The 15,915-nt window shown below is 44.0% G+C and overlaps 1 protein-coding gene across 6 annotated transcripts in view; it reads right to left on the bottom strand.

Annotated features, from left to right (window-relative positions):
• Positions 1-15,915, bottom strand: part of LOC105895221 (LIM domain containing preferred translocation partner in lipoma) — a 174,011-nt gene that overhangs the window by 147,326 nt on the left and 10,770 nt on the right. For 3 of the 6 annotated variants that reach the window (XM_031574610.2, XM_031574612.2, XM_031574614.2), the window contains one exon: positions 2,919-2,972. The exons of the other annotated variants lie outside the window; for them this stretch is intronic. The gene's annotated coding sequence lies outside the window, so the exon portion shown is untranslated. The remainder of the gene's footprint in view (positions 1-2,918; positions 2,973-15,915) is intronic. 6 annotated transcript variants of the gene reach the window in all.

The following is a 15,915-nucleotide window of genomic DNA, read 5'->3' as shown; positions in this document are numbered from 1 at the left end:
ACACACACACGAGAGGGATTAATAAAAACAAGGGCCGTTGAGGAAGGCCACAACTGGGACGAGGCTTTCCTCTCCAGCCACCTGTTTCAATGCTGCGCAATCAGCAAACAACAGGCCTGCGCTCCCATACGGGCTCCCAGCCATCTGTTCCACAGTGCACACACACATCTCCACAGCTCCAAGGTGCACACACACACACACATCTCCACAGCTCCAAGGTGCACACACACACACACACATCTCCACAGCTCCAAGGTGCACACACACACACACATCTCCACAGCTCCAAGGTGCACACACACACACACACACATCTCCACAGCTCCACCGGCACATTTTCCCCGCCTCAAGAATATAAACACAGCCTCAATCCACCAGCAATGATAACACACAGGGTTACATTACCAGGGTCATTATTGGGCACAATAGGGTAGAGGGCTACTTCACAAAAACCAGAGTCTTGAAATCTGATTGACTGCCACTGCTGACACACACACACACACACACACACACACACACACACGCAGGGCATATATGCATATATGTTTCTGGATTAAAAGAAACGGAATGAAATTGTTTTGGGAAGTTACACCGTATGCAGAGTGCTTAATTTGTGTTGATTACGACCTAAAAGAAGCTGCACGACTCCTGGGATCCTTCCCACAGGCCATCATTAGAGGGATTTGTTCTGGATGCATTACAGCAACACCAGATCACTTGCTAACGCCGCTACACGCTAAACAGCAAAAGCTATTAGACTGGCGGGCACAGTCAGTCGCGAGACAGATTTGAGACGCATGCAGGGCTAAGCTTCGTCCACACCGCCGCTCGTCCTCCTCGGGAGCGAGCGGACTGTGAGCACCATCCCCTGGGACCATCCAGCAAATCAATTAAGCAGTGAGAAGCATTTAGTGCTATCAGTACACGCAGTAACAAATTAATTTGGTGTGAAGTCTTAAGAAGCGCTCAGCAGTTCCCAAGCATGTCATTTTATTATCGGAGGGAGACACGTGTGCGCGACTGATTTCACATAGTTAGACACTATCTCTGTTTATCATTTTCGGAGTAATTCAAGGTATTACATTAATTTACACAACAAATGCATACACTATAAATATCTGTCTCATATTAACAAGTCCTCATGTAAGTCCATATCACATGTGACTGACCTTAACCCTAAACCTAACCCAAACACTATGCTATGCAACATGAGCTTTATATTAAAAATATTAAAAGCCCATTGCATGTATTTAAGTATTCAATATATGGTACATGTACAATAACGCCTAACATGAAGTGGGTACAGCGCATCTAAAGCACACCGCAGCAAGTCTGTTGCGCTATTGGGCTCAGGAAAACACAGCATGACGCATACGGTGTCTTATGAGTAGGACTCCACAGACTGAGGACAGAAGGTAGAGCACCTTTGTTGGTCTGTGAGTGCACACAGTTTTTTCCTTTTGTAGGTCTGTGAGTGCACACTGTTTTTTCTTGTTGTTCCAAGGTGTTAGGATAAACCCCTTTTGCCTCTGCATGACAGTGACAGGACGTGGGGAAGAGAGCATTTTCAAAATGAAATGTGACTCACACCAAATATGAAACATGTGAGTGAGATGTGTGTGTGTGTGTGTGTTTTTGTGTAAGTGCATGCTTCTGCGTGCAGGCATGTTCAGGTATGTATGCATGTGAGTGTGTGCATACGCAGTTCACTGTGTGTGTGTGTGTGTGTGCATGTGTGGTTGTCTTGGAACATGTAAGTGTGTTTGAGCATGCGTGTGTGTGTGTGTGTGTGTGTGTGTGTGTGTGTGTGTGTGTATGTGTGTATGAGTATGTGTCGCAGAGCAAGTGTCCAAATGAGCATGTACAGTTTGTGTGTTTGAGAGTGTGTAAATGGATTCTTTCAAGTGTATGTGTTGGTGTTTGCACATGCAAGTTTGTGTGTGTGTGTCAGTGCCTGTGTCCAAATGAGCGTCCGAGTGTGTGAGTGTGTGAGTGTGTGAGTGTGTGTGTGAGTGTGTGAGTGTGTGAGTGTGTGAGTGTGTGAGTGTTTGAATGTTTGAGTGTGTGTGCGCACCCTGTGCTGTGTAGGGTGGTGGGGGTGAGGACCACGGGAAGGTTACATAACCACATGCATTGCGCCTTTTTTATTTTTTATTTTGGGACATCCAGCGAGATTGAGTGAATCAAGAAAGCCGCACCGAAGAAAGGAGAGAGGGTAGGAGAGGAGAGGAGAATTAAGAAGAGGGGAGGGAGAGAGGATAGGAGAGGAGAAGAGAAGAGAAGAGAAGAGAAGAGAAGAGAAGAGAAGAGAAGAGAAGAGAAGAGAAGAGAAGAGAAGAGAAGAGAAGAGAGGAGAGGAGAGGAGAGGAGAGGAGAGGAGAGGAGTGGAGTCCTAAAATCCCTCTGTCATTGGAGAAAACCTCTGCCCTGCCCCTGGCCTCTATGACCCGGCCAGTTGAACACATAGGTCAGCTTATATAACATCCACACCGCCCCCCTCCCCTCCCCCCCTCCCCTCCCCCCTCCCCTCCCCTGGCGCATTAGACATCCACCACAGCTCTTTAAGCATATGGAATGCACAGTGGAGGCAGTTACATAAAGGAATAAAACAAACTGCTAAGTTCTTTTCACCCACCTCCCCCTCCTCTGCCTAACCCCTTCTTTCCTTTTGGGAAAGTGAAAAAAAAAAACGGATTGAAAGGAGGAGGAAGAAGAAGAAGACAAAGAGGAAACAGTATACACAAGCTAAAAGTGCCAAGCTTCTCTAGGCCTCTGCTTAAGCTTTTTACAGAAAGCAAGCAGCAAAGGGAATAGGAAAACAGTGAGAGGGTTTTTCTTCTTCGGAGAGATGGCCAGAGAAGTGCTAGCCTGCTGGGGGGGGGGGGGTTGACCAGAGAGAGGTGTATAATGTGACTTACCAGTGTATTCTTCTAGAAACAGGGGCAGCAGAAAGTCACAAAAGGATCAGACACCTGGATGTCAAAAGAGAAAGGAAGAGGAAAAAAAACACACAAAGAGGAGAGATGAGACGAGGTGTTCAGCATGTCTGACACGCACATAGTCAACTCCTCACAGACACACAAGACATTCTGCTCAACACACACCATACTAGAGGTGTGAACCTTCACTGGCCTCACGTCTCGATTCGATTACTATTCAAAGGGTAACGATTTGATTATAAAACTATTCTCAGTGCATCACGATGCATGTTGGCCTTCATGTTTTTTTATTCATAAAAACAAGCACTCAGATTTGAACTCGATTTTCCTTGTTTTTAAAAATTGGAAAGACTATCTATGCTAAATAAATGCAAAACCTATTGAAAGAACCATGGATTGTATTCAGCTGATATGACACTGCATGAAGTGATAGCAGGTAGGCTACAAGCATTAAGAGCTTTATGAAAGCTATGTGTTCATTTACTGATGTGATGACCACACACTCGCTGTAAAATGAGTTAAAAATATGATCAAACTAGCATGTAACAGTGTCTGGCTGCATCACAACACCCAAATGGATTGTGTACGTGTAGTGTGTATAGTGTGTGTTTTTTCATTCACTGATATCTATGACAGTTGCAGTGGAATGATTGTTTACATTAACTGTACTTGGCCAGTGTCACAAGACCCCATGGAACGTGTAATGGTACAAGGCCAGTGTTCTCCGTAAATGATCTTTTCATTCATAAAAACAACTGCATGACACAGTGAAAAGGGTTTGAATGAGTTTAACTTCATTATGCTGGCATGCATACTATTTAAGTACATTGTTTAAAAAAAATCTTTCACATTAGCATCGTAATGCATCAATGCAACAATCATCCAACCCTTCACCGAGACCATAAAACAGACCATTCAATCACTGTGTGCCAACTTCAATTCAGCCCGAGTCCTTCAGCTGGACCCTTTCACATCAGAGTGTATTTGAGGCTCGCTAAGAGCATGTCTCGTCTGTACGGCTCGTTCCCATTTCAGGGCCATTCTTCAGTGTCGAAGAACAGGAAAAAGGTGAAGCCAAGAAGGAGGGTGGAATCAGCACTGCTAACAAGAGTAGAGTCCTGAAAGCTATGCACCCACACAAGAGCTCACCGGGGCATTTCGCTGATTACTCACTGTGCAGAGCAATTCTCACAGCATTCTCCATGTTCTCCACAGCATGGCTCTCAAGTGCATTGGTTAGTACAGAGAGTTTATGTGATGTAAAGGCTGTATAATTCCATTAGCAAGACTACTGTAAGACAACTGTAAGCAAGGCTGTCTATGGAGAAAATGAAAAATATAAATTTTTCACGTTTGATTTTGTATTCAACCTCCCCTGACTGATTCTACTAATTAGCAATGGCTAATTCTCTCCCCTTCTCCCAATGTCTCTGTCTCTATGGCTCTTTCTTTCTCTCTCTCACCCTCTCTCCCCCAAATACACACACACTCACACACACTCACACACGCACGCACGCACGCACGCACGCACACACACTCACATTCGCGCAGTGCCCATAATTAGGAGCAGTGATGTGTTATTTACAGTAAGTCCTCGTATTCATTCTGAAAGCACAATCATCTGTTAACTAGTCAACTCAAGACTACGGCCTCATTCCTTGTGAGAGGGAGTGAAAAAAAAAAGAAAAAGTTTACACAGTTAATAAAAAATAGTTTTTTTTTCTCCCTCATCCCCTGTGTTGGTGGAGCTCTTGGAGCATTTGAACCGGCTCGTGTGTTTATGTGTTTTTGTTTTGTTTTCGATCCCCCTCTTCTAACATGCTAATTCAGAGGCCTCGTCTATTTTGGGGGCCCCTGTGTACGCATCCCACTTCCTGTTTAGAAATCCAGGTAGATGATGTGTGTGTGTGGGGGGGATGGGGGAATGGGGGGGGGTGGACTGTTTGCTCTCAGAGGACCCTGCGTTGTGTTTTTTACCCGTTGAGGAACGCTTTTGTTCTCTGATAAATTGACAGTGTCAGTTTCCCACGTTGCAGCGGATGTGCCGCGCACCAAGGGGAGCGGGAGTGGGAACGCCATCGCCATCATCTCATTTGACTGCTGCCTCCTCTCTCTTTTTTTTCCCCCCTTCTTTGACTTTTTTTTTTTTGTGTTTCCAGCACTGCAAATGCTTTGTGTTCCCCGCTATATCTAAATCGGAGATCAGCCACCCTGATCGTTTGGGAACTCGAAAGTTTGGCTGCCGTAGATATCTCAGAGCAGACAGGCAAATGATTAACACATTTGATTGTGATGGTACTTTACTGGTCATACAAATAATAACTTTGAATATTTGCATAATCAGTTTGAACAAAGGCCAAACTGTACTCTGTGTGCCCAGTACACAGACAAGACAAACATTTGCCAACCAGGACAAGCCAGTCACTAGATTTACAAAATGAAATTACTGCAACATATGAGACATATAAGAAACAATAAATTACCAAAACAAATATTTTGATTTGGCAAACATCAATCTATTAAGAGGCGAAAGAGCAATAAACTCACATTTAGTCCATGCACCTTTCTTTAAAAATACTTTTCCCCAAACAGCACACGAGAGAAAATAAGCAGGTTTTCAGGATCTGTGGCAAACTTTGCTGCTGGAGAAATACAGCTTAAAAATCTACAAATCTAGCCCTGAGCCTAAGCCAAGTTTCCGAGTCGATGGAATGACTCCGCTAATAAATTAAAGAGACTCCAATAAATTCTTTATGGCCCAGAGGCAGGGGTGAAATCTAAAGTGGAGAAAGAATTCACTTCACTCAGTACAGCTTTGATGAGAGTCGCGTAAGGAATTGTTATATTAATTATCATGATTAGAGTAACATTCTGCCTGACTATTGTATTGCAGTGTGCATTGCAATCCAAAAACCAGGGGCTAAATAAATAATTAATTAATTTACACTTTGAATAAGCACCATATACGAACTTCATCATAACGCACGGTTATGCAAAGACATTGGGCCCTGAAAAGTCACAGAAGCTCCCAGAAATAAAGGCTTTTCCGGGGTTTTTTTTTTTTTTTCACTTCTTTTTTCCAGAATACATGACAGCACTTTAATTTTAATTCCAAATCCATTAAGATAATTTAGGCTAAACCATTTTCTGTCTAGCAGGGCTTTTCAACAAAAAGGCAAGGAGACAAATTCTCACATTATCTAAACCATTTACTGTTCTGATTTGGGGGCTGTTTCTAATCAAAGTTAAGTGATCAGACAATTCAAGAACATTAGGGCCATTAACAAAATTCAAAGGCTCCTAATCTGTCAAAGAAATGCAATTTAGCCATTGAAAAGGTCTTTATGCTTCTGGGTCCGAGGGACCCTGGTCCCACCGAGCTCCTCCTCAGAATATGAAGACGTTCACGATGAAAAATGACTGCCAAGAGATCGATAGCTCAATATCCGCTGCAGCACGCAGGCGAGACCCCTTCGAGAGAGAAGAAACCCTGGCTCAATCTACCACTCTATCTCCAGCACTTCTACCCAGGCGAACTGCCGTGACCTCTCCGCTTTATACTCAAGTGGCACGGGTTGGGGGGAATATTCAGTAGCTTCTGATTTTTTTTTTGCTTTGCTTGGATGAAGCAGGCCTCCCTGGCCCTCCCAGCTCACCACATGCAGATGCTCCTTAGCTCCGACCCAGCCGGAGTCCATTTACAGTGCGGACATCACCTGTGTCTTAAGTGCACCAACCAGAGACAGGTTGATGGGGCCTGAGTATTTTTCAGGGCAGCCAAAAAAGGTGAACCAAATACCAATGAAAAATACATAGCCCCTGAAATCACCTTCCCCTTTTACCTCTGTGCTTTTCTGGGTATTTATATCCAAAAAGAGTATCTCCAGCCTTTCCTTTTTTTTTTGTGTTGAATCTTGAGAGCAAAGTGCAAAGCATGTTTCAGGTGAATGAAAAGCACACATTATGTTTTCTAAAGTGTGTGTGTGTCTGTGTGTGTGTGTGTGTGTGCGAGTGTGTGTGTGGTGGGAGCGTGGGAAGGGCTGGGGGATGCTTGTGCGTGCGTGCGTGCGTGCGTGCGTGCGTGCGTGCGTGCGTGCGTGCGTGTGCGTGCGTGCGCGTGTGTGTGTGTGCATGTGTTGGGGGGGGGGGGGGGTTAATGGACTCTAGGGAAGTGCCCTGGAGATGCTAGGGCTCCATTTAACACACAAGCATTTACAGAGCCACTGACCAGTGAGCATGGATTGGTGGGGGGTGGGGGGGTAGAGTGTATGTGTGTATTTGGGTGGGGGCTACAGTTCAGGCAGCGCACCTTAAATGACTCAAGGTAGAAAAACCCTGAGCAAGAGAAAGCAGTGAAGCAGGACACTGGTGTGTGTGTGTGTGTGTGTGTGTGTGTGTGTGTGTGTGTGTACACACGCATAACAGAGCACTGGAGTGTGTAAAGAAAAAAGAAGGACAGCATGTTTTCCTCTTTCTCTTACTTAAGACCCAGCGGAGCTTTCATTGTTTTCAGGGAATGTTTCCGAGTGCCAAACTGGGTTAGGCAGGCGTCTCCACACCGCTCGTTGTGAATGATTGATGGGCCATTGACTTGGCCTGTCTCTGCTCATGCCAGCAGGCTTAAATCATTCATACAAACATTTCGCCTTTGACATTTTTTTTTCAAACCGACTCACTGCAACAGCCAATCAGGAGCAGCCGATTTCATTGAGAATAAAGCCCAGGTAGCGGCTGGATTTTGAGTGGATCTGGCCCAGATCTGGCCCGGGTCTGAGGCAGGCTCAGCCATCATGTGGGCTAACACTGCTGCAGCTGAAGTAGGGCAGGTCAAGTGTGCTGTTCAAACAGCCAGGCTGTGCGGACATTGCCTCGCCTCAGCAGACTGTAATAACAATAATATAACCCCCCCCCCCGAAAAACCTATTAACTTCTAGTCTCAAAATGGCAAACAAATGATGTATTTCAATTTCTTTCACATCTTTTTTGAGCTGTTATTTTTAGGAATTCACACCATCTGAGTCTGTTGAGCATATGGAAGATAACTACCCATTATACCCACTACCAGTAATGATATTAAAACTAAGAATAAGCTCAAACTTATTACCTGTATTACAGAGGAGGTTGGCTGAATTTGAAAATATACAGATTTACTGATATAATTTGCTGATATTAATCAACCACCATCCTTTCATGTTTGCACAAACTTTCCTTCCAGACTGGGAGGTACTGTGACTATCAACTTTATCCCCCAGCTCTGGGTGGAGGGGTGCCTGTAGACGGCACTCCGCTCCGCCTTGGGAGCTGCTGTGTGCGGGTGGGTGGGGGCTGGGGGTAATTATGTTCTGTCTCACTCAGTGAACGGGCCTGGACTGTCTTTCGAGTCCTCCATTGATCTCAGTCAACCTGACACATTTATCACACACATCAACGGCAATCCTTTCGGGGCAACAACACGGCAACGGTATAAATCCATTTCACCTTGCGCTAAAACAAAAAGAGAAGGTGTTAAAAAAAATGAAAATTCTATCGCCAGCTGCCATCGACGTGACAGAGTGGCTTCACATAAATAAGATTTAGAGTCACAAGTGCAAGTTCGGTCACAGCGAAGAGGCAGAGCGAATGCCGAAACTCCTGATTTGTTAAGCTGTTCTTCCCCGAGGATGATTACACATTGAGCCGAGTTCCAATTTCCCTCCGCCCTGCTTGAAGGAATGCCCACTATGCATGGAATTCTTGCCTTGGATCCCGTATAAGGAAGAAACCACAGACTCAGGCCTTAGGCCTCGCCTCTTCCTGTTTATGTGTCCTCTCTCCATTTTGTCCCACCATTTTCTGACAGTGGAAGCACCATCCCTCTTTCCTGACAAACGCAGATAAGACTTGCAGGACTTGCAAGGATGCGAAGACTTAATTTCCATGTACTAAAACCTTTGCAGATTCACAGGAGAAGGCCGTCATTATGACCACATATGAGCACGTATCAAAGAATAATGTATTGTTTTTATTTTTTGATGAATCTCTTGTTGAAGCCAACTCCCTTCCATGTCAGAGACCACTGACTCAGTTTGATGCAGGGCCATGTTAAAATAAGCACAAGCATAAACCATGTAATCACACAACAGCAATTGGGCCTTACAGACCTGAGGACAATCTGTTTCACGCAAACAAGTTGGCAAAAAATAGCCCCAAAATAAATTAATAAATAAATAGCCCACCGAACAACAAACAAACAAACGTCAGCTCACTCCACCACTTGTGTGCCGCCAGGGGCATATGGTTATCTGAAGTGTGTGTCATTACAATCCATTTTAACGGCCCATCGCAGATGCATCCCAAACTGAATCAACTGACAAGCCAGCGGCTGAACGGCTGCCTCCACCCAGCCCAGCGAGCAGCACTGCGCAGGGCTGGACTGGACTGGACTGCAGCGGGGCAGGAGGCTACCCAGACAGAGGCCATCTCTGGAGTAAATCTGCCTCTGATCAGGCTCGGACGGATCCAGGGAATTTGGGTCAGATCAGGCTCAGATCCTGTAACTCTTCAGCAGGGGAGTTTGGAACATTCTAATAAAAGAATGCGTTCATCAACAATGAAAGATTCTTAAATTCCACGTTATATTTGATGGACCCACATATTCCTTAGAACATTCATTCTACAACATTCTAAACACACTGGTGTGACAGTACCTGCTGGAGTCTAGGTCATCTAGGTGGGGGTGGGGCTTAAGAAGACAATAAGAATCAGACTCACACAGTAACTTACTCTCGAAGGATTTCAGTGTTTTTATTATTATTTACATTATTTTCTTTCATTTTCTTACTCTGCATTTTTTTTCCTTTTGTCTGTAACCATGCCGAATGGCTAGTGCCAGATGTATTAGCATTCAAGTGGATATTGTGAGCATCCAGGCCTTCCTCTCTGCAGTACTAGTATGCATATGCACTCACACCTTCCACATCTAGGACCAGCTCCCCCCAGGTAGACCGCTACGTTTCCTCTGTCCAGCCATACACATAGATCCAACCCCCTGGCACACTTATTACGTTAAGTTGTGTGTTCTGTTTCCCTCTATCTGAGCATGTAATCTTTATGCTGTATGGAGCTGACAGCTGTGTGCGGTAAGAGAAAAGCATAAAGGAGTGATGCTGGGGGACTGTGAAAACATTGACGCCTCTAGAGGACAAAGGAATGTGAAACCAACACAAACGAAACTTGGACTACACTATGGAGAATAATCTCCTAATCTTCGCTCCTTGTCTCTCTCCACCGTAGCGTGTCGTGTACGTTTGAGACAAAATGCACAGAATACACAGAATACACAGAATAAACCGACACACTACCCACCAGACCGGCATTCAATCGAGTTGTTGGCTGCAAATACTGTAACTGGAACTAACTTCAGAGCTAAAACAGAGCTCTGTTATAATACAATATAACACTTGGTGTGTCCACCGGTTATGCCATTTGATTAAGAAAGCTAAAAATATAACAGCTGTGGAGCAGCTTTGGGCTGGACCAGACCAGACCGGACTCTGGCTCCGGGTCCAGATCTGTGTCGGAGTCACGGTTGTACGGGGAGGATGAGCATAGAAGCTTCCAGATTAAGTGTCAATAAACAGACTAAATTACACTGTGTACAAGTGTCTAATTCCTCATCTAAATTTACGTCTATCTTTTAAACACTTCCAATGGCATTTAATAAACAACCTGTTCACAGCTCATATTTTTTTGTGTGATTTCTTTGCATAGAACCATCACAGAGAACCTGAATCGAATGCAAAATGAAAAGCCTTTCCTTCGCTGAGTCTGACCTCTGGACACTGAGACAGATGTCTGCCACTGTTGTGCTGTGGTGGGAATTTAGCAGCCAGCACAGAGATAACCCCTCACATGTGCAGAGAGACAGATGCACTCTTATTTATTTGTTGTTTGTTTGTTTTTCCGCGACTCTTGTTGATTCCCGAACAAATGAAAGTTGGACCAGGGCAAGGGATTTAGCAGATTACTGCCCGCAGGCTAGATAAATAAATAAACAAAGAACTACATAAATAAATAAATATATATATTTTTTAAAGCCAGCATTATTGAGCATTTATTCTGTTCTGCTGGATGGCAACACATTTGACCCCTGAACTGGCGGCTGAACAGCAGGGCGTGTGGCGGGTTTAATCTCCCAGGTGAAACTTCAGGAAAGCCTGGTGGAGCCCATCTGTGGCACTGCAGACTAGAGTCTGGGCCATGCTGTGGTGCCATTCACACCTGATCATCCACACAGCATACGCTGTGCCATTTCAAAGGGAGCGACCCGCTAATGAAACAGCTTCTGAAGAATCCTGCTAAGAGTCACCAATGCCCCCTCCAGGTCCCCGAACACACACACACACACACACATGCCCCCTCCAGGTCCCCAAACACACACACACACACACACAACGAAACCTTGGCAAATAAATGCACATGTGGGGCTACTAAAGAAGCTTTACTCCTCTTTATAACCCTGACAAACCCTCTCTATAAAACACACACACATATACACACACACACAACGTACGTACGCGCACACACTTCCTTTTTAATAGCATCGCTTAGCTTTAAAGCCGAAATCTTTTTCTGCATTAATGCCCATGACAAACTGCATAAACCATTTGGCCTCTGCATTTTGTTTTGTTTTGTTTGATTTTTTTCCCCCCGGATTTGATAACCTGCATTACAACCCCAATAGGTTGTAATCCCACACTGGAAATTGGGCGGCTCAGCCTTTCTATGTATGGCATCTCTGAGCGCTGGACAACACTCGGGCAACCATGGCCCCATCCCCCCCTCAGTGATCTAGGGATGTGTACAGTATTTCAGGAGCATGGCTAAATCCAAACGCTTCATCTGAGAGGCCAAAAGTCGCCCAGCAGGCATGATTCCCAGGCCCCGGTTCTTAATGCCCTGGCTCGCTGGAATGGACTTCATCCCAGTTTGCGCTGAAGTACCACAGATTATCTTGTAGTTTATCAAATCATTTTTGCAGATGAACCAGCTTTTAGGTGGGCTTTTTTTGGGGGGGATTACATCTACCAATAAAATCTACCAATTGTGACATCCATGCAATGACAAAAATTGGCTGGTTTCTGTTTTTTCATACATTTTTGTGAAAATATTTTCATCTGCCAGAGTCAGATCTCAATTGATACCTAAATGTTCAAATGCTACAATTGAGACAACAAATTACTATAACTCAACTAAACAATTATATATTTTCAATACATTCAACATTTCAGCACATGCAACTTTACATTCCCACATACTAATTGTTTTCAACAGACATGGTTTCCAGACACCAACAGAGAAATACAGAAAAGTTTTTTCTGACTGTGATACATTGACCTAACCCAAACAGGGTGGCTAAATTGCATGTAAACGTGTATGTAAGTGCATGTAAACACAGGACCCACCTGTAACACACACACACACACACACACACACACACACACACACACACACACACACACACACAGGATACTAGAGCAGGGACACAGAGCAAGTGTTTGGCCCGAGCATCAGAGCAGGTGTCAGTCTGGGGCAATTCATCGAATTTTACTTTCAATTACGATTATGAAAACAATTAATTTATATATTAATATTCCAGTTTAAAAGTCTATAAGTCTAAACGGTTCTCATGAGCGTGTGAATGTCCAAATCTGACATAACACAGGAAAGAGTTATCCACTCTCTTAGCCCTGTTCAAGACACGATTCATATTTTCTCACTTATATTACCATAGCAGTTTTAAGGCCATCCAATATTAACATAGCAGTTTTAAAGCCATCCAAAAAGCCACTCCCAGGCCTAGCGTTAGCATCTCATTTAACCTGTCATCTGTTAACATGTCTAGTATCAAATGTTGCCAAGTTTATTTTTCACATGATGCACTCCTGACAGAAACACTTGTTTGAGGTTAATGCAAAAACAATGGACTTTCCAGGTTCACGTCACATCCCCACATGAAAGCAACTTAAACCAGCAGATGTTTTGTTTGTTTTTTTAAAGTGGCAGTGCACCGTTAATCAGTGAAGGCCAACATCATCATACAGTTCTTATCCTTTCAACGGAATAACTGTGTAAAATAGTCGTGATCTCACTACTGACCAAAATAATCATGATTATCATTTTTGCCATAATCAGCCAGCCCTGGTGTCAGTACGCCATGTTCTGGGTTAACTCTGAGTAAATGGGGATCAACACCAAAGGAAATGCCACTCTAATGAGATTACAAAGCTCCAAGTCCATAGGGACAGAATCCCACTCTCCTTCCCTCTCTCCCTCTCTCCCTCTCTCGCACACACACACACACACACACACACACACACACACACACACACACACACACACACACACACACACACACACACACACACACACACACACACACACACACACACACACACACACACACACACACACACACACACACACCTCATTCAATACATGTGCAAGCCTAACGATGACCTCTTAATCAGTGCTGTTTGATTATCAAAGTTGTGTCTCTGGGCCAACGGCCCCATGACCTTAGTTTACGAAGACATGAACATGTCATAGCAGCATCACCTTGCAGCCTTACAAAAAGAAAAGAAAAGTACCCCATTATCTACGGAGTGCTTGAATCTAAAACTTCAAAAGCTAAAGCTGGAAACTAAAGCCATAGCTGTGCATAAGTGCACACACACACACACACACACACACACAGATTTAGCTGGTCAATCCAACCTTCCGATCCCTGACATGACTATGTGTCTGTGGTGTGCTCACTAACTCCTCCATAATCAGAGCTCAGGAGTGCTATTTTGGGCAGAGCATGCTTTGGTGTCAGGCAGATGGATAGATAGATAGAGTAATAGAGAAAGACAGACAAGTGAAGAGAGTAAATAAGATATAGGGCAAGAATAAAGAGATGGAGAGAGGGGGGGTGAGTGAGTGAGAGAGAGTGAGAGCGAGAGCGAGAGAGAGAGATGAGATGAGTAAGGCGAGTTTGGCCCTCCACCCCCACAAAGAACACACTCACAGTGACCTCCAACTTGAACCTGAAGCAGCCCTGTCTAATCCCAGGCACACTCGTCTCCCATCGGAGGTGTGACTAAGCGGGGAGTGTCCCCAAGGTGCAGTCTGCCAACTAGCACCGGGGATGAGGTAGCAGCAGTCGGCTGCCTGCCAACTGGATGATTTGGGTCAGTAGGTAATGGCATTCCTGGATCAGGGAGAGTGTAGGAGGAGGAGGAGGAGGAGGTGGAGGTGGTGGCGGTGGTGGAGGTTCTGTAACAATTAGTCCCGATAGAACGCCACGTGAACCAGGAACAAGTTAAGAGCCGCCCCAGTGAGGAAGAGCCACTCTGGGCTCCCTGTTCTCAGCATGGAAAAGGCTTACTACACGAGGGACAGCAGTCTCTCATGCGATTGCGATTGCAATACAGGTATATGCTGTCAGCACCTTGGTTAAACTTGGCCCATTACCCTGTTGTGGTTCATTAACTCTTGAAGAATATCTCAGTGTATTAGTAATTTATTTTATAACTTAATATTTTTTTAACCTAATTGTACAAGTTTATGATTGTTTGTACAAAAAAAGCCGTATCACCATAGCCAATTAAGGCATGCAGAAATACAATTATTCTGTTTGAAATGAAAGGATGTTGCACAACATAACACACGGCATACCACTGTCACTGTCACGCTCACTGACATGTCAAATTTTTAGTGGCTTCAAGCTCAGAATTGGCTATAGAATTTTGAGGAATACAAGACACAACTTTGAAACTACCTATCTAACAGTGACATTTTAAAAACACAACCAGATTCTCTTGAGTAAAACAGTCTAGAATGGGCTCAACCTTAGTTACAAAGAATCTTTCCCCCAGCAACACCCTCTACAGACCAATAGAGACTGCTCTGTTCAATAGGTAAGGTGCAATAATATTAAGGACTTAGAAAAATCTTAGGTGAAATAATACAACAAAACGAGCAGGCTCTGCATAGTCTTAACATCATTTTTGTTCTTTTTGAGTCTTTAAGTCTATATATATTTCTCTCTTGCAATTAAGTTCAAGAGCCAAACCCCTACCAAGTTAAAAGGGAAGCTAACAATGGCCGACCACAGATTCCAATAATACCAGCTAAAAGGGTCAATTACATTTTCCAGAACACTTTCCTCGTCTTTTTAATACACTATTGCTCCGTCTCATGCAGTTAGTCTCCATCCCGGTCCCTTTACCATTGCACTTTAGAATTAGTATAAGGCTTTTAAGTTAATATAGAGATAAAAAAACAATTAATCAGACAACTTTTAAAATCTCTTTAGGAGACCAGCAAGGACTACCAGCACCCTGAAAGTAACACAAACCATTTAAAAAATCTAATTCACAACTAACGAATGTCTCTATGAAAGCTCGCCTGGCTGGCATCCGCTATATGTTTGATATAATGATACATTTTGCATAACGCCTACAGCTATGCAACATTAATGTTAATGCTATCATGAAGTAAGTACATGCAACATATGCCCTGAACATGACGACATAAACTAGTGCTGGTAAATATGCATGGTACTAAAAGTAGAATGTCATACAGCTTTCCGCCTCAACATTCCTAGCAACAGAACATAGAGATGATGCTGAAAGCAAGCAGGAAATCACTGTTTTTGTCGTGCTCAGATGCCAGCACCTTTGTGGACATATTTATGAACAAAAAGAAAATCCACAAGCAACCTCAACTGTGATAATTAGCCATTTTAATTAAAAACAATATTCCTGAAAATGGTCCTGGCTCCTTATAGCAATAACAGACAAGCAGGACGACGCAGCTAAGCGCTACTCTAGCATTGCTAAACGAGGCACATTCAATAGCATCTGACTGAAAGAGGGCACAGTGGGAGTGGATTGGGATTGGGTAATGAACGCATTAGCGAGGAAAGCCATGGCCCTTTATATGAAGAGCT

Source organism: Clupea harengus, chromosome 10, assembly GCF_900700415.2.
Source record: "Clupea harengus chromosome 10, Ch_v2.0.2, whole genome shotgun sequence".
NCBI lineage: Eukaryota > Metazoa > Chordata > Actinopteri > Clupeiformes > Clupeidae > Clupea > Clupea harengus.
Note: the sequence above shows the minus strand (reverse complement) of the source record. Positions and strands in the feature narration are given on the sequence as shown.